The following is an 18,705-nucleotide window of genomic DNA, read 5'->3' on the forward strand; positions in this document are numbered from 1 at the left end:
AGAAGGAAAACAAAATGTAATGAACATATTTCAAAAAGATCAGAAATGTGTCCACTTTTCAATCTTGTGCATGAAAAGGCTTTCCTTTTGCAATTCCGAATTTTGAAACGGGCGAGTTTGAGCAATTTGTTTTTTAATTTTAATTATTGCCTTCAGTCTGAATTGATATCAACAAAATTTTCCTCTTTAATTTCTTGCAACAAAATATTTCAATGATTTTTTTAACGGACTAATTCCCAAACGATCATTTGTGCAAAAAAATGACGAATTCAGAATTCGGTGTTTCCCGCATTTTCCCCACAGAACGTGCTTTTGAAGTAGTTAAAGTCTTAAATTGATGCGCAGACAATATAAAATTTTGGAAGAATGTGCTGGCATTTATTTCTTTAGCGCTTAGTTAAAAAAGTTGAACAAAATCGGCAAAATGTTCGGATTTCCAAAAGTTGTTCCGTAAACAAAATTCGGAAATTTTATCTCGTGAATAATTCAGGACTTTTCGCTTTAAACCTTGTTCTAAGGACCAATCGTTAAAATTTAAGAAATTATGTATGGAAGTTATTTTAATGAAAGTTCGTAACTTTTTTAAACATTCATTAAGGCAGTCGCTTGACATTTTTACATCCGCCAAATTGAAATTTGCAGGAGTGATCCGAAATTCGGCTAAGTCAACAGTTGGCAGTTTCAGGGTCCAAAACTATCAGTAATCATATTGTTTTTTAAAAAAAATTAGAAATTTAATCTCTTTAAACTGCATTCCAGTTTTCTGAACTATTAATTTTGTTTTTAAATTGCTTAACATTGGGTGTGGCACATAAGTAGAATTTTTCCTTTTTTAAATAAATTTTACGAAGAAGTACTAACGAGAGTTGCGGTGCAACCTATTGAAGACAATAGTCATAGGCGGCTTGTACAGAGGGGCTAAAGCGGCAACTGCCCCCTCACTTTCAACAGTAAAGGAGCGTTGCCTCCCCACTAACCCCCACCCCACCCACCCTAAGTTCAAAATCAGCACTAGATCAAAAAATGATAAAATTGATCAATTATTATGTTTAAAAAAAGAAAGAATTGACAAATAAGTGGGTGTTGTATATTTTTCTCATGTAATTATTTCACCAAAATTAAAATGGAGCTTTGAATTTCAAGGTGAGATTCTAATGTGGCCATCTGTCCTGATTTTTCAGGCCGAGCACCATATTTTTAGAGAAGGTCAGGGGTAGAAATTTATAAATTAAGTGACAGGTCAATGGACCAGTAACTATAGGATTTCAGTGGTCTGTACACACTTTTAGTGGTCCATTCTTGCACCCTGATTTTAATGAAAAATGAGAAAAACAGAAATAGGTTAAACAAAAAACAGTAATATGACAAACTGAATGTAATAAAACTTCACTGGCCCTGTGGATCACTAAAATTTATATTCTGCTAGTCCAATGGTTGTTTTTGAGGTCTGGGACCAGTGGACCACTGTTAATTTCAAGCCCAGGGGAAGGTCATTTCTTCAACAATGACGTTAAAATTCAATTGCACTTATTTTTGTAAATCAGCTTTAAGAACATGGCAGACCTAACTTGCCCCCCCCCCCCTGCACACACGCACTTTTTTGATGCACTAGCCGCCTATGCTTTAGGTACTTACTATACATGTATTTTATGAATAATTCAGGAAGATTATGAAAGAGTAACTTAAACATAACATATTAGCAATTTTTACTAGTTTATGATATTCACCTTATCAGAAAATCAAATTAGCTACTTAATTTATTTTGGCAATTTCTTAGCGAAAAATTAAATCAATATTAGTGTTCCAAAACGAGGAAATAAATTGTCTAACCATGTTTTTTTTTTTTTTTTTTTTTTTTTTTTTTGCTGAGATTAAACTTTTCAATTTTGTTTATAGTATAAAATAACACATGCGAATATAAAAAGAAGGTATCCAGGGTCAAATGTAATATTTTGGTGATTTCATTTGGGTAATATTATTTTGAATCACAAGTTTAAGAATTACTTTCGATTCACATTATTGATTAAGTACAAAGAATCAAAACATACATGGAAAAAATTTGTCAGCTCTGTTAGGAGGGAATTAAATTTAAATTTTCAATATAAATATGAAATTCCATAAAAAGGTAGAAAATACTTATGATTTCACACAAACGTATAGTTAAAAACTATTACCTGGCATTATATGAAAGAAAACAAAGAATTCTTGATTCCAATTTTCAAAACATATCCACATATGACAAACACGTAAAAACTCCTAAGAAAATTAAAGAAATATTGTTACAATCAAGATAGTTTTACTTCAATCAGTAAAAACATCCATTTCATTTAATTTTATGTTAAGTTTACATAGTTAGTTATTATATTAGTCAGTAAATATACAACAAAAAAAGTTCTCCTTTACTGCCAAAAGAAAACTAGCAAAAATGCTTACCTTTCTGTTCAGTATATTAAATTTTATTGCACACAAATTAAGACTTGTGTAACAGTAACCACAAGTGATGCAACGAATCGTCATTTGGCCGAACAAGAAATACCGAATATTCAGCCACAACCAAGGCTGAACATTCGGCTAATAATACCAAACAGTTAACATATTTTTGTCTAAAAGAAAAACACAGCATTCTTTTTGAGCACAATGCTTTATGGTTTGCAATTTAATATACATTATCACACATTTACAAATTGTTTTGGGGCCCATTGAAAAAAATTTAAAGTGTTTATTCAAAGTGAAAAATATTCGGCCTTATTCGTCAAAAATTATCAAAAAGAAAACATTTTCTTAGCAGAACTTCCTGAAGATCAGTGTTATATATCTAAGCTTTTGAAAAAACATTTGCTTTCTATACGAGATATTATTTCACAAAGATTCTAAAATAAATGAGCAAAATAACATGAAAAGAAACAGAAAATCTTCATTTGAGTTTGTTTCAATTCAAAGGATAATCTACGTGAAGATATGGTAGTACATATTCTATAGTAGGGGTATGTGGGGCAAAGTGAAATGCTAAAATATTTACTGTTTTTAGCACCTTGTAGGGCAAGTGCTCCAGTAGTTGGCCACAAGGACAAAGAACTGCTCACAAATAGAATATGTATAACTTTATATCTCAAAATCGGATATGATGTATTCCCATATTCACTTACATGTCCCTGATTATCATCCAATAACAGTGAAGTTGTGGGTTCTTTTTATTAAGTAGTAATGAGTCATTTTATTTTAAATGGTGTGCCTATCATCCTAGTTTACGATTCTGCTTATTTGTTTGTTAAGAAGACAAATCATCTTTAAATATTAAGTACCCTTCTTTTTCTTTTCATTCCAAGATAAATTTGCTTTTACTTTTGTTTTAATGGATTGTATAACATAACGTTTCAATAAAAAAATAAACTCCTTCTTAGACTCAATTATTTTTAGAGGGGTGGCTGTCCACTGGCTACTGAATTCTAATGCATTTCCAATAGTCGCCCATGGCAGATTGACTACTGGTTCTATAGTGTTTTGTTGATATACCCAGTAGTCAACTACGTACTTAATATGGATTTTCTAATGTTTATAAAATAGTAGTTATTAAACTAAAGTATTGACACAGCGACAATTTAACAGTTTTGAGTAAAAACTCCCTTTGTGACATTATTTCTTCCAAAGAAAACGTTTAAATTTTGTGCCTTAACTTTTTTCAACAAAAAGGGTCGTTTCATTATTTTACTGCCTCTAATGTTGATTTTAGTATTCAGTTTAGAATTCTCAAAAACAGAGTTGAAAACAAGTTATAAATTCAGTCCATCGTTGCGTTTAGAATATAAGTTCCAAAACTCAACTTGCCATTACCAAATGGTTATTTATCCGGCTTCAACAAATCATGATAAGTTGATGACATTAATAAAACAAATGATCTGATGGCAATTAGTATTTAATCGTCAATAAATAAACATTCCCATTGTAAGAAATTAATGTGTAATACTTCAATAGTTACGTTAGCTCAAATTATTTCAATGAGCGTTAAAACCTGTGATTATTCTTTCTATTGCTCATTTTGCTAAACTATTTGCTTTACCAAAGATTCAAGAAAGCTGTATTCTATCCAGACAAATTATTTCAAATGTTGGTATCACTTCTTATTACTGCTTGTAAAAAAATATTTAATTCATTTGCTTTTCTTTACAAGGAAATCAAAATGTTTACTTCTTGTTTAAAATATGCTGAATTTGTTACAAAATAGCATGGTTTCAAAGTTGCATTACGTTGCTACCCACTTCATTTTGTCTATTCATTGTTTACTAATGTTCTTCTTGAAAGCTGCAAGATTACCTTCAAGACATCCCTCATTTCTCAATTTCAATTTACCCACATACAGGATTGTCTTTTGGGCAATCAGGGAAGGGGGAGGCTATTGACCCTTTTGATAATTTATTATGCATTTTTGCTTGTATTTCGATAATATTGTTATAAATGCATTCAATTCATACACTTTGCCCCCCCCCCCCCCCCACCAGGAATACTTTGAAAATACGGACCTGCCAACATAACTCGTCCCACTCAAGTTCGTTCTGAACAAAAGTATCTTTTTTCTAATAAATTTTGTTTTAGATGTGCCTATCATTGTCAATCTTATAAGTGCTTTTCGAACGGATTTTTACTTGCTTTGTTTTGAGGTGAAGTTATTTTAAAAACTACACTTTTAATTTCATATTCCACATGTTGAAGTTTCTTTCAAAGAACATGGACAAGTCAAATGTTAATCATATCGATCATGAATTCAATCAACTATTTTATTCAGTCTTTATCTTAGCATACACAGTTAATACAGAAGCTTTTTGCGCAGGGAGGGAGGAGAGGGGGGAGAACCCAAGTTCTCATGTTTTCAAAATTCCTTTAAAAAAAACCCCCGGGTCTTTTCCATTCTTTAATTTCTATTTTTGCAGTATGTGATACCACTTTAGTAAGTGATGTAGAAGATAAATAATAAAAAATGTATTGCATGTGATGCATATCCAAACTGGTTGCTGTTTGAAAAATAATAGAAACATAGATGTTACGAAGATATCAAAAATGCCGAATTGTTTCATAATTATTGGAATAATTAATTTTGTCAATACAATGCTGTACTGTAAGTTTCACATTCAATTTTGTTTAAATTTATTCACTCATACCCCATAAGAGTAATGAAAATGAAACGGCTGACTACTGGGTTCATACATGGCCGAGCACTGGATTTCTATATATGGCCGACTACTAGAGCATTTTCTCGTATTAACAATAGATGACGTTTTAAAATAAAAAATGCCTTTATTTCTGGAACAATTTAACGAATCATTATCGGAAAGGTATAGCCTAAAGTATTACAATATTTTTGTTGTTGTATTGATTGTTGAAATTTATAGGTTAACAAAAATCAACAATCGCACTACTAAATGGCCGCCTACTGGAGTTCTTACCCTATCTGGTAATATTTTATCTATGTAGTATTACATGCAGTGTCAGGAAAAAAATTTCTTTGAAGATCAAAGCACATGATAATACAAGTAATACAATTTTCAATAATACAATTTTCAAAAATTGATACTCATCTTGTAATATTTTGTGGTAGGTCAAAAATTATTTTTGTTATTATAAAATAATAAAGTTCTAGTTATTAACATTTCAAATGTTGAGACCTACTAATATTCGGTGCAGTATTTATTTATTTAATATTAAGCTCATTTTTAATATTTTTTACAATAGTCAAAGGCATACTGGGTAAAGTGAAAAAATAGTTTATCTCCTTTTACTTATTCATTCATTTAAATAGCTTTTCATTTATTAATTAATTTATTTATCTTCTTTCAATTAATAATTCACTTTTTATTTATTTCATTCACTTATCTTCTTATTCCCTCATGATTCGTTATTCTTCGCTCATTTATTTTTCCCATACATCAATTATTTAATTTATTTATTGGTTAATTGCTTCATTATCTATTAATTTCTTCATTCATCGTTTAATTTACTCATCCATTTGATCAAAATAATTTTGAATTTCCAAATAGAATTTATTTTATTAGAAAAATGTTTTATTTTTCACTTTGTCCCAAAGGCGGAAAAAGTGAACATTTTCTACTTTTTTTTTTTTTTTTTGAAAGTACAAATTTACTGCCAAAAATTAAAAATAATGTTTCAATGCAAGTTTAGTTTTAAACACATAAGTGTTAAACAAATAACTGGGTTTAACTGGTAAAATATCGAAAACTATAATATATTCTGTAAAATTTGTAACTTAATTTTCTGTCTTAAATAACAAAAATTTTAATTTTTATTATGTTTTAAAAATATATAAATAAAAAGATTCCAATTTCTTTACTCTTAAAGCAAATGAAATATTGCATCTCTTTTAAGCTAGAAAACAAATAAAGCCAGGATTAAAATTTTAATCAATGTATTTTTAATGTTCTTTGTTAACTTCCAGAGGGGGGGGGGAATTAAAAGACTGCATTTCAGTAAGTTGTAAATACAAATTCTATTCTTGCCACTTAAGCAAAAACTGCCAACACATATTTTTGCTGAGCGGGGAAAAAACGCATTTTTTCCACCCATGGCAAAATCTTGCCAGCCTTGTGTTAAACTAATGCGAATTTAAAATTAATGGGCTTCAAACTGACATTTTTTTAATATAAATGTCTGCATTTTGAATTAAAGCAGGCAAAAATAATATAAATTGATCTTTTTTGATCAAACAAAAGCTTATCAACCATGACATCTACCCTATAACGAGCTGATGTGTGCCTCACATGACTTCCTTTCACGCCAATTTAATGATAATAGCGCCTTGATGTAAGCAAGAAAACACTAAATATGTTCACTCCGAGTTTCTTGCGAACCGAAGCAAAAAGAAAAAAAAACGTTTTACACAGATTTATTTCCCCTTTATTGGTTATTTTAGCGTGATTCAGTGGTTAACTCTTTAAATATCACCAACATTGGCCGAATTAAAACCAGACTTAAAAATTAAATAAATAAAAAAAAATCGCCAAATTTTTCGCCAAGTTGGCGACAAAACTTGGCGGCCAAAAGCGTGGCGATATATCGCCAAGTGTTTGACAAATTATGACACCACTTGAGTTAGCATTGAAATTAACAATGATTTCCCCCCAAAAAGGTGTAAAAGATCCCCTTAGGAACATCCGAATGCAACCAAAATGAAAGGAACACAACTAGACCCCACTAAGAGTCTACGTACCAAATTTCACTTTTCTAGGACATACCGTTTTTGAGCTATGCGAGATACATACGTACATACACACATACGCATACATACATACTTAAGGACGTCACGAGAAAACTCGTAATTCACTCGGGGATCGTCAATATGGATATTTCGGATGTCTATACGTTCCTAGGCAAATATCCACGTGTGGTCGAGTCGAAAAAAAATTTCAATGTTCATTCGGGGGTGAGCAAAATAGAAATTAAGGCCGATTTTTAAGCGAAAATTGTTTCGCGAATACAATACTTCCTTTTTTGTAAAAAGAAGTAAAAAGAGGAGCGTTAATCCAAATATTTTTTACAACTGCAGCATTAGGGCAGTTTATAAAAAATCGAATAAAATCATTCAATCTACGGCCCACGAAGCTGATCCCAATGGTCCGTTGCTTTGTTCAATGTTACAAATCGAAAAACACGGTTGGCGACAATGCCGCAAATTCGGAGCCAAATATTCAGAAATTGGTTTCTGAAAAACCAGCACTAATGAAATAAGCATCAAGTAACGAATAACATTTATTGGTTTGTAGTTTCCTTTTCTTATCCATATTTTCCCATGTTATTTAGAAAAGAATGAAATATTTTGAAATTTTGTATGGACAATTCCTCGAAAATGTCAATACGAGTACCAAGATTTCAATATTAACAAAACTACAAGTATTGTATATCATTTAAAAGCTTGAAATACATATTTTTAAAAGGTACCAAGTTAAATTTTAATTTATAATTTTTCGTATTGAAAATAAGCAGTAACAGATGTCTATGTTTCTTTCCGGATTTTTTGGGGGAAATTTGATCTGTAGTAATCAACTTTTTTCCAAAAAAAAACTAACTAAAAGGAAAAAATTTTAATGTATTTTGTTATACTCATAATATAGTTTTATACTGGAAGTTTATACCAAAAAATATCTTTTTAGTGTTTCGTTTAGAAAAAATCTTAAAATCAGTTTACGAAAATGTCAGTCAGTCACCATAAAAAATCTACTTTTTCCTCTCAGCATGAAAATTATACGTGGAAATATTCCAAAATTCATATTCTCTGCCTACATGAGGAGTATTAAAATGCTGAATAAGTAGAATTGGAAGTTTACAACCGAAACACCGAAAATTCCTCGGTAACTGACTTGATACGGTAACTGACTGACATTCTGTTTAACTTTAAAATGGGGCTGCAATGTATTTATTTTTTAATACTCCTGAAAACAGAATTATTTTATTTTTAGCTTTTTTAGTGATATCAAACAACCCAACTCTTTTAATTTTTAAGAATGATAACATATATTATTGATTTTGTTCATTATTCATTCTTACATAATTTAGTAATGCCTGTGCCTAAATTTCGAAAATAATTGCCTAATATTCGAAAAATACATTAATTCAAAACAGAAGAGGAAAGTGTTTTACAGTCAGTACAGCCAAAAGACAAAATTACAATGTCACAACTTTCACTTCACAGGGGGGAAAAGAAGTAGTGCTAGTAAAGAACATTTCTATGGAGTTTCTTGTGATCTACAACATTTTGTAGTAGGTGATAACAGGGGAAAGGCTAAGGTGAAATTCTTGAAAAAAGGACTTGTTCAATCATATGAGTGGCTAAGATGATGTAGAGGAAGTAGAAATACGTTTACTTTTTAGAGCTTATCAATTTTACAAGGATGTGATCCATTTTAAAATACCGAAGGGAAAAAAAAGAGATTTTCAAATCCTCTAGCAATTAAAAAAAAAAAAAAAACTATGAGGGAAAAGAGGTTATCGATAGAACAAAATAAAATCTCATTTTAATTGCTTTCTTTTGCGTAGAGTTTTATATACAAATTTTAAATCTGTTAGACATTCGGTCAATTACATTTATAGGTGCTACCAAAAAAAAAAGAAATTGCTGCAAAGTTGCATGCGCCTACAGTTTCTGTTATTTTATATATTACAGCTAGGGAACACTGAGGGTGTAGACTACTTGAACAAAGTACTAGGTAGCACAAAATTGTTATTTTGATGTTAAAAATCAATATAAGTTTTGTATCGCCCTTGCTTTTAAACATCATAATTAGCATACCAAAACTGTATTTTGCACTACTTTTCTATGTGGTCTAATTATTTTGGGGGTCCTCATAGACTGAGGGACCCCTGGTCTAGCCCTAATGACAAAGAAAGCTCTGCTTTTGTGTAGACTTGTTTGTTTTATAGCATAATTCTGAAATTTTTATATTATGATGTATTGGAATTTTAGAAATGTCAGTCAGTTAGCTCACCAGGGTGTTCTAATTACTATAATTTTGTTATTTTAGTAACATTTTTGAAATCAAATGCCATATGCTAAAAGGTTATTCATTATTCCTTGACCCCAATTTAAATTTATGAATAATTCCTTTTGCTTTCAGAAGAGAATCTTTTATTCAATCTATACTACTTTTCCCGCAGGTTGCATTCATGTCAGTCAGTCACCATGCTTTTAACTTTTTTTTTAATTATCTAAAATACATTTCAAAAATTCAATCATACCATTAAATTCAGCTTGAAGAGATCAATAAACTAGGAGAAAATATTTGTTTAATCGATATTTTGCGTTGCATGTTTCTAACATCAATCAGTTGCCAATATGTCAGTCAGTTACCATCTTGTCGTAAATAATGCAAATATTTACTTTAGCAATACAGTGGCCGCCGCTTACATGAATCACGTTTGTTCTAAACAGGTTTGATTCCATAAAGCGGCTGATTCAATAAAGCGGTTAATTCAATAAAGCTAGATTTTGTTCTGTTTTTGACAATTTGATTCATTAAAGCGGTTGATTCAATTAACCACTGATTCAATTAACCGGCGTTCACTGTACTAAATTTAACAAATGTTTTTTCATTGCTTAGCTTTTATGTAAACTTATTTATTTGTTTTGATGCTTAATTTTGAACATTTGCATTAGTACAATTAGCAAATTTCAGAAATGTCAGTCAGTTACCGGGAGTCAGTCACTTACCAAGCCGTTCTAATTACTGTAATTCTTTATTGTAGCAATATTTTCCAACTCAAATACCATAGGCTGAAAGTTTATTCATTTTTCTTTGATTCTGATCTGAATTTAATAAAAATTCCTTTAACTTTTAGAAAAATCTCTTATTGAATCAGTACTACTTTTCACACAGGCTGCATTCATGTCAGTCAGTTACCATGCTTTTAACATTTTTTCTAAAATCACCCAATATGTATTTTGGAAATTCAATTATACCATGAAATTCAGTTTAAAAACTACAATAAAAAAATGGTAAAAATATATTTTTTAAAATTAATATTTTATGGTTTATGTTTCAAAATACTTATCGTTTTGCTCTTTGAATGTCAGTCAGTTACCCGTGGAATTGCCCATAGGTGTTCTGGCTGGTTGAGAATGATTTTAATATGAACTGCGAGTCGGACCAGAAAAAGGTTAAGCACTACTACATCATGCACTTGACCCACTCGTTTCAAACTAGGGCTCTTAATATCGCGATTCGTACATTTTACAGTAATAGGATCAGTAATCAGAATAAGAAAAGTGCGAGAGTATTTAGCAGAAGAGACATACCTTCTTTTTTTTTTTTTAATTATTCAGCATTTTATATGGTTGTAAAAAGTCCAATAGTAATCAAGAAGTGTATATATATATATATATATATATATATATATATATATATATATATATATATATATATATATATATATATATATATATATATATATTTTTTTAAATATAGACAATAAAGCTCATACACCTGTTTATCTGTGGGCATTTCAATTTGCTTGAGACTGTACATCTTTGAAAGATGTGAATGGTGAAATTTAATAGATCTAAAAAAACCTGAATATAAAGGATTCTTTTTTCAAGCATGTTAAATTCTAAGGAGAAAGTTAGCATTTTTCTAAATGTAATTGTGTATTAGACTAATAAAATAGTAGCGATTCTTTTTTTTTAATTAAAGCTATTTATTTCTTCATTTTTACTTCATTTCTCCCTTACCTTTATTTCTACATGTGAGAGCCTCCTTTATTTTTTTAAAGCAGAAAAGTTAGAAATTTAAGCTCTGGAATTAAAGCAGTGAAAGAAATGCGAAAACTGAAGATAAAAGATAATACATTTTCTAGAGAGAGGGAAAGGAATTTCATTATTTTCCCTCTCAGATCGCCTTAGTACAGATAAAATGCAAAAACATGCTATTAATCTAAAGGGCAAAGCAAGTCACAGATTAGGAAAAGTCGTAAGATATTTGTTTAATTGAATCAACGTGATAACAGCAGATAAAATTCGAGAATTTTTCCTTATTTTGAAAGTCAAACGTTTAAGCTCGGAATCGAAATTTAACAACGTGCTGAACATTTTGCTGAAATGTTATCAAACGATGAATGATCAAACGGTGATTGGAAATCAAATAACATTATGTTTGGTCACACAAACTGAGTTTTTGCATAATTTACCAGAAATTATGCATGAAAAATATTATCCACTTTATAAATGAAAAATCAGATAAGCTTTGTGCTACAATATGATTAAAGTGAAAAACCAACGTAAATAAAGGGCAAATTTTGAAGAAAATACAGCATATAGCTATTTTAAGGCTACAATGGAGCCTCTTCATCAGTGCAAAAAGCTTACCAACGCAACCGAAAGTCGCGAGAGAACCCGAACCCCCCTGAGTTCGCTCGCGACTTTCGGTTGCGTTGGTGAGCTTTTTGCACTGATGAAGAGCCTCCATTGTAGCCTTGAAATAACTATATGCTGTATTTTCTTCAAAATGTATGCTTTATTTACGTTGGTTTTTCACTTGAATCATATCCATTTTATATCTTAGCCCTTTTATACGACTTTAACATGAAACGATTGGATAACCGTATCAAAATCGTTCTGCCGTTTTGCATTTGCTTACAGCATTAAATCTTAAATGACATTAACTTTCGTTGAAAAAACAAAAATTGTCACCTCTTTCGATTCTTTACAACACAACTTAGCCGCAATTTAAACAGGTTTGAAAATCAAATGAGACTTTTACTAGATTTCCACTTAATTGCGTATAACCTTTTTTTTCCCGTAGTTTTTCCAAAATACAGAACAATTCTCTCTCTCACCGTTAAGTGTGAAAAAAAAAAAAAAAAATTCCCATATTCTTGTTCAGTGCTAGAAATAATGAGACACAGTACTGAAAATATGTCAAGAAATTAATTTAAAATTCTTTACTTGAAAATCTAGTTTGAGCAGAGAAAAAAGAAAGACATTCCTTTCCTGCGTATCTCTCTTCTCTCTGTCCGTTGAAAGACGGTGCAATTACCGAGTCTTATTTTATTTTCAGTCAATGGTCGCAAATGCAATTCGTTTTATTACTTTCTGAAGAGTTAGCTATATAGGTTTTTAATGGAAACCGGAAAATAAGTGCTGTCTGCTCAAAAAAGAAAATACTACGTTTGGCAATGTCACAGAAAATTTATAATTGCGGTACTCCAACTGCCGTCTCCTAGTTAGGCTTCATGTGGTTCTTTATGTGGTTAATAATTTTTTGGACTGCCTTCTAAAATTGCGTAGAGGTTAAAAATTGCTGCTTTGCATTGCTTCACATTTTGACATTCAACAGATTGAAAATCGATTGGAATTTTCAGGAAACTACTTCCTAAGGATTCGCAGAAATAGCTAGGATTATTTTTCAAGGCGTGAAAATACTCCTAGATATTTTTTTAAGATGTAAAATTTATTTCGCGGAGGAGTGAAATATATACAAAAACAGTTAAGAACATAATAGTGCAGAGGTCTTGAACCTGTGTTCCGCAAGTGATCACTACTTCCTTAATTGTCAGTATCAAAATTTTAGTAGAATTTCGATAAGAGATAAAACACTTACTTGAGGTTTGCTTGTTGTTATTTTATTCCTTTATTTTGTTTATTATTCATAGAATATATTTTAAGTAATCAACAAAAACTCATCATATCCATTTATTATCTTATTAAGATGTTTGTCTTGTGATGAAATAAAAATATACAAACAAATATGTAAATTTGAGTAAGATAAAGTATCGAATTTTATATTTTTTCTCCGCTTAGATTAAGAAGTTCCTTCAACAAATCGGTAAGCTCAAAGCAAGGTTGGCAAGGTTTTGGATACTACGGTAAAAACCACGATAAAAACCCTGGGTTTTACCGTCCAGTCCAAAACCCTTGTATCAAAAACTATATTATTTATAGAAATTGTGTTTTGTGAGAAAATATCAAAAACAGAAAAAAATGTATCAAAATAATGATTTATATTGAACATTTATTCAATGCGAGCATGCAACTTATTTATGCAGCTGATTTTAATTTAGTTACATAAAAGGTGAATTCTTGATTAAAATTTTCAATTTGTGTTTTTTTTTTTTTTTCTTTTCTTTTTCGATAATTGTAACCAATTGATAACGCAAGTGTGCAAATGAAAGCATGGTTGGCGCAAGGTTTTTACCGTCCTGTTTAAAACCTTTGTGTCCAAAACTGTACAAAAGCGTTAAAACTACATTTTTGAGAAACTACATTTTGTCAGAAAATACCAAAAACAGAACAAAACATGATAATGTTTTTTTTTTTTTTGAATATTTATTCAATGTGAACTTTCAAGTATAAACATACATGTAACTTATTTATACAGCTGATTTTAATCCAGTTACGTAGAAGTTGAATTCTTCATTAAAAATTTCTATCTCTACGCATGAAGATTTTGTCTTCTCTTTCTTTTTTTCCCCCATAATAGCAACCAAATTTTTCGACATTTATGCATGTGAGCAAAAAAAAAAAAAGTGTTCAAAATATAGTGCAATAATTGACTTGTTGTTATTGTCCTGTGCCAGCTAGGCTGGCAATTTGTGGTGCGCTGCTTCAGTTTTCCAACTGTACAGTAATTTTGTATGAAGTCCGACTTCCACAGTACACACATGGCATAGTGACCCGTTTATAGGGTAGGCAACAATTCACAGCATAACAATACATTCACACAAAGGAAGGACAAGGACAGGAGGGAGAAAGTACATCCATGTCCGAGCCGGGATACGAACCCGGGACCACCTCATTTCAGTCAGACTCCTCTGACCACTAGACAACGGTGGGCAGCGACAATTGACTTAAATTCAATAAATTACAATGTTTTGTAGTTACAAAATGTATTATAATAAAAATGTGACTTAAATAAAGGTAATTGCTCAAGTTTTAAAATATAAGTGCATACATTCAATCATCACTTTATTGTTCTTTAATCTATGATTTAAAAAATAATTTTCGTCAAAACATTATGTAAAAATTAATTTTTCCATGAAAATTTTGCAAAAAACATTTAAAAAATCAAGCTTTTTACTTCCTTTTACAAACGAGCTGATGTGTGCATCACATGACTTCCTTTTATTCCAATAATAGTGCTTCGGATTACGCAAAGAAACACTTTAAATGTTTTCACCCCAAGTTTGTTGCGAGACAAAGGAAACGTTTTACACAGATAAGTTTTCCCAATGTTGGCAGTTTAATGTGATTCAATGGTTAACTCTCGAAATATGGCCAAATTGAAACGAGATTCAAAAAAAAAAAAATCGCCAAATTTGTCACCAAGTTGGCGCCCAAAAGCTTGGAGATATATTGCCAAATGTTTGCCAAATTCACTTGAGCAAATCAGCACTTGAGTTTGCATTGAAATTAGCAATGATTTTACCCCCAAAAAGGTGTAAAAGACCCCCTTTGGAACATCTGAATGGACCCAAAAGGGAAGGTGCACAACTAGACCCCACTAGGAGTCTACGTACCAAATTTCAACTTTCTAGGACATACCGTTTTTGAGTTATGCGAGATACATACGTACATACACACATACGTACATACGGACGTCACGAGAAAATGCGTTGTAATTAACTCGCGGGTCGTCAAAAAAGGATATTTTGAGTGTCTATACGTTCCTAGGCATATATCCATGTGTGGTCCTGTCGGAAAAAAGAATCAACATTCATTCGGGGGTGAGCAAAATGGAAATTAAGGCCGATTTTTGAGTGATTTTTTTTTTTTTTTGCGAATACAATACTTCATTTTTTGTAAAAGGAAGTAAAAAGGTAATATTGTGTATTCGCGAAAAAAAATCCATTAAAATTCGACCTTAATTTCCATTTTGCTCACCACCGAATTAATGTTGAGTTTTTTTTTTTTTTTTTTTTTTTGTGTGACCCGACCACACGTGCATATATACCTAAGAACGTGTAGATGCTCGAAATATTCATTTTGACGTCTCCCGAGTTAAATACAAAGAGTTTTCTCGTGAAGTCTGTATGTCCGTATGTACGTCGCATAACTCAAGAACGGTCTAGAAAGTTGAAATTTGGTACATAGACTCCTAGTGGGGTTTAGTTGTGCATCTCCCCTTTTGGTTGCATTCGGGTGTTTCTAAAGGGGTCTTTTGGGGGGCAATTATTGTTAATTTCGATGCAAACTCAAGTGTTATTATTTTGGCGGACACTTGGCGATATATCGCCAGTCTTCTGATCGCCAAGTTTTGTAGCCAACTCGGCGACAAATTTGGCAATTTTTTTTTTAATCTGGTTTTAATTTGGCCACTGTTGGGGATATTTAGAGTTAACTATTGAATCACATCAAAATTGCAATAATGGGGAAATAACATTAAAATGGTGTAAAAGGAAGTCATGTGATGCACACATCAGCTCGTTCTTTTTTTTTTTTTTTCCACCTAAATATTGCACATTTAATAACATTCGTCTGAGTTACAAATGTAACCGAAATTAGTTATCTTAGTGGCGTTGTGTATTTCCTTTTATAACTTTAGCAACTGCTACATAAGGACTTTTTATGTTAATAGTTTTTGGCAATTGTTTTAAGTAAAATATTTTTTTTAATGAACATTTTGGAGAAAAATATCATCAAATGCACATTAATTAAACCTCATTAATATTTATATTTATGCATTTAACAAATATTTCAGTAGATACGAATTAGTTAGATTACATCGATTGCACTCCTTTAGCTTTAGCAGACTTTTGGACAGTTATGGACAGTAAAAACCACTCGTCCTGTCCCAAACAAGTTTCAGACAGTCCAAAATCCAACCCTGGCTCAAAGGGTTCCCCAAAGTTTAAATAAAAGCTTGAATATTCCAGTAGGTAATATTTTAGTAATCAATTCCAGAAAAACTTTCTAAGGATGAAATGAAAGCTGACATGGAAAGAAGAAATGAGTAACATTTTGATTTTTAACGTAAAAAATGTTTGACTTTCAGCGTTAAAAAATATACGTATAATAAAAAATTCACAAAAATACTACAATTTCTTCTCTCTATTTTTCACGCGCGCAATCTCTCTTTCAATAGCAGCTTTCGCTTATGAGCGATTTTATTTATTTTTCTCTTGTAGTTTAATATAATCTAGTTCTCGAGTTACAATCATAATGACGGTTTTAATTAATACCGCTCATAAAAACAGCATATGGGTGAAATTATATATATGATTCAATATTTAATTGGTTTAAAATATTTTTTTTAAGTATTTTAAGTTTGCATTCCAAATAAATTGGTATTTCTCTACTTTAGAGTAGATTAATTGGCAATTAGGGATCTCAAAAAGTTTTAATCATTCACAGCAGCCAATAAGAGAGGTTAGTACGGTACATTGCCCTGGGCAAGTAAATGACAATATCTACAAATCTTGCGTGTTTTTTCCCCCCTTCTTACTTTTGTTTTATCGTACGTAAATGCTAATTTAGTTTCCACTAAAAGTAAAAAAACATTTTTTTTAAACCGTGGTCTGAATTCAAATCTCAGTATTTTAATCATGTTGTGGAAAAATCAAAAGCTCGTTTCTTCAAATATCTCTAAAACTCTTTTTTTTTTTTTTCTTTTTTTGTAAGTGCTGCCATTGAACTGCTCACGGCATAGACCACGTTGATTCCTAAACAATGTTTAGATTTGCAGCGTCTGTTTTGATTTCACGGTTGCACTTTAAAATAGCAAAAAGAAAGTAACACTCCATTTTGTTTAAAACGACTGATATCCGAAATTGGAGGAAAATCACTGGACCTAGAAAATAGCTTTAGGGAAGCACATAAATGCCCAAGAATCAACACTGACAGGCATTTAAAAAAATAAATCGAGAGGTGATTATACTGGCTATTCGAGAATCTAGAATTCAGTCTAACAAAAAAGTAGAAAAGCTTTGCCTCGCACATTCTTGTAAACAATGAGGTTCTTAGGCCATAAAATAGTCAAATTGTTTTGAAATCGAAAAGTTTTCTGCTTCACATGAATAGATTGAAAAAAAAGGGGGGGGGGGAGAGTATGGTTTGGCAACGCATATCTTTTATAACGTAATTGCAAGCGTCGAAGATGGCACAGTCTCTTGAACAATGGAAAGAAGATTTGGCTACTTTTACAAAAAGATGCAAAGCGAAAAACATCTTTTATTATGATGAAACCATACTATTTTTTTATTAAGTGATGCCGGACAGAACCTGAACATTTAAGAGACAATAATGGAAACATTTAATAATACTTAACCGGGGCGGACTGGGTCCCCCAAGAGGGTGCCAACCTTGCGCACGGGTTCGAGGGCATGAAAAAAACACTAATGCGTACAGTTCTGAAGGCGCGAAAACAAAAACCCCGGGGAGCACAGGTTCGAAAGGGCAAAAAATAAAATTAATTAATAAATAAAAAATAAAAATAAAATAATAAAGTTCAGGGGCGCAAAAAAAGCATAGGCGCACAGGTTTGAGAACGCAAAAAAAAAAAAAAAAAAAATGGCGCACAGTCTTGATAGCTCGAAAAAATGTCCCCGGAAGCACAGACACAAGAGCAGAAAAAAAATGACAGCTCATAGGTTTAAGGGCGCAAAACAAAAAAAAAAGAAAGAAACGAGGGCGCACAGGAGGGATGGCCCGCCGGCCCGCGAGCCGATGGACCAGTCCATCCCTAATTCGGTCGTAACAGTCCACATATATATATACATAAACTACCATTCTAGAATTAGCAACACAAATAACCAAGGATTCTCCCTTGGATGCAGACTAAGTGCCTACATAATATATTAAAAAGCAATGAATAACTTATATATAAGTTCTTCTCGGTAATTTTTCACATCTGAGTGTTTTTGAGTTATGTGCGTTTTGCAACGATAACCCACACCAGTGCATGAAAAATTGGAGATCGATGCATGAAAGAAAAGTTCAAAGTTGCGAAGCTGAAACCATGATAATGAATGCGAAAACTAAAAAAGCTCAAATTTCTCCGATGTGTTTTTATAGATATTTTTCTGTTATCTACAATACATTAGGTTTTAAAATGTATTTGTATTTTGATTTATCTGTTCCATTTGAAATTAAATTTGAAATAAAAAAATTGAACTGCTCTTCTAAGTTTCAAATGCGTTCTTTATAATTAAAAAAAAAATCTTACTAACTTACTTTCCATTTGACGGATTGAAATCACAAAATGTAGTTTTCTTTTA

General features: G+C 31.4%; 1 protein-coding gene across 1 annotated transcript in view; it reads right to left on the reverse strand.

The window, feature by feature from the left end:
• The window catches only part of LOC129231129 (uncharacterized), a 72,571-nt gene that overhangs the window by 15,098 nt on the left and 38,768 nt on the right, over positions 1 to 18,705 (reverse strand). Inside the window, exon 2 of the mRNA XM_054865376.1 lies at positions 2,175 to 2,256. The gene's annotated coding sequence lies outside the window, so the exon portion shown is untranslated. The remainder of the gene's footprint in view (positions 1 to 2,174; positions 2,257 to 18,705) is intronic.

The sequence above is a fragment of the Uloborus diversus genome, chromosome 10 (assembly GCF_026930045.1).
Source record: "Uloborus diversus isolate 005 chromosome 10, Udiv.v.3.1, whole genome shotgun sequence".
NCBI classification, from domain to species: domain Eukaryota; kingdom Metazoa; phylum Arthropoda; class Arachnida; order Araneae; family Uloboridae; genus Uloborus; species Uloborus diversus.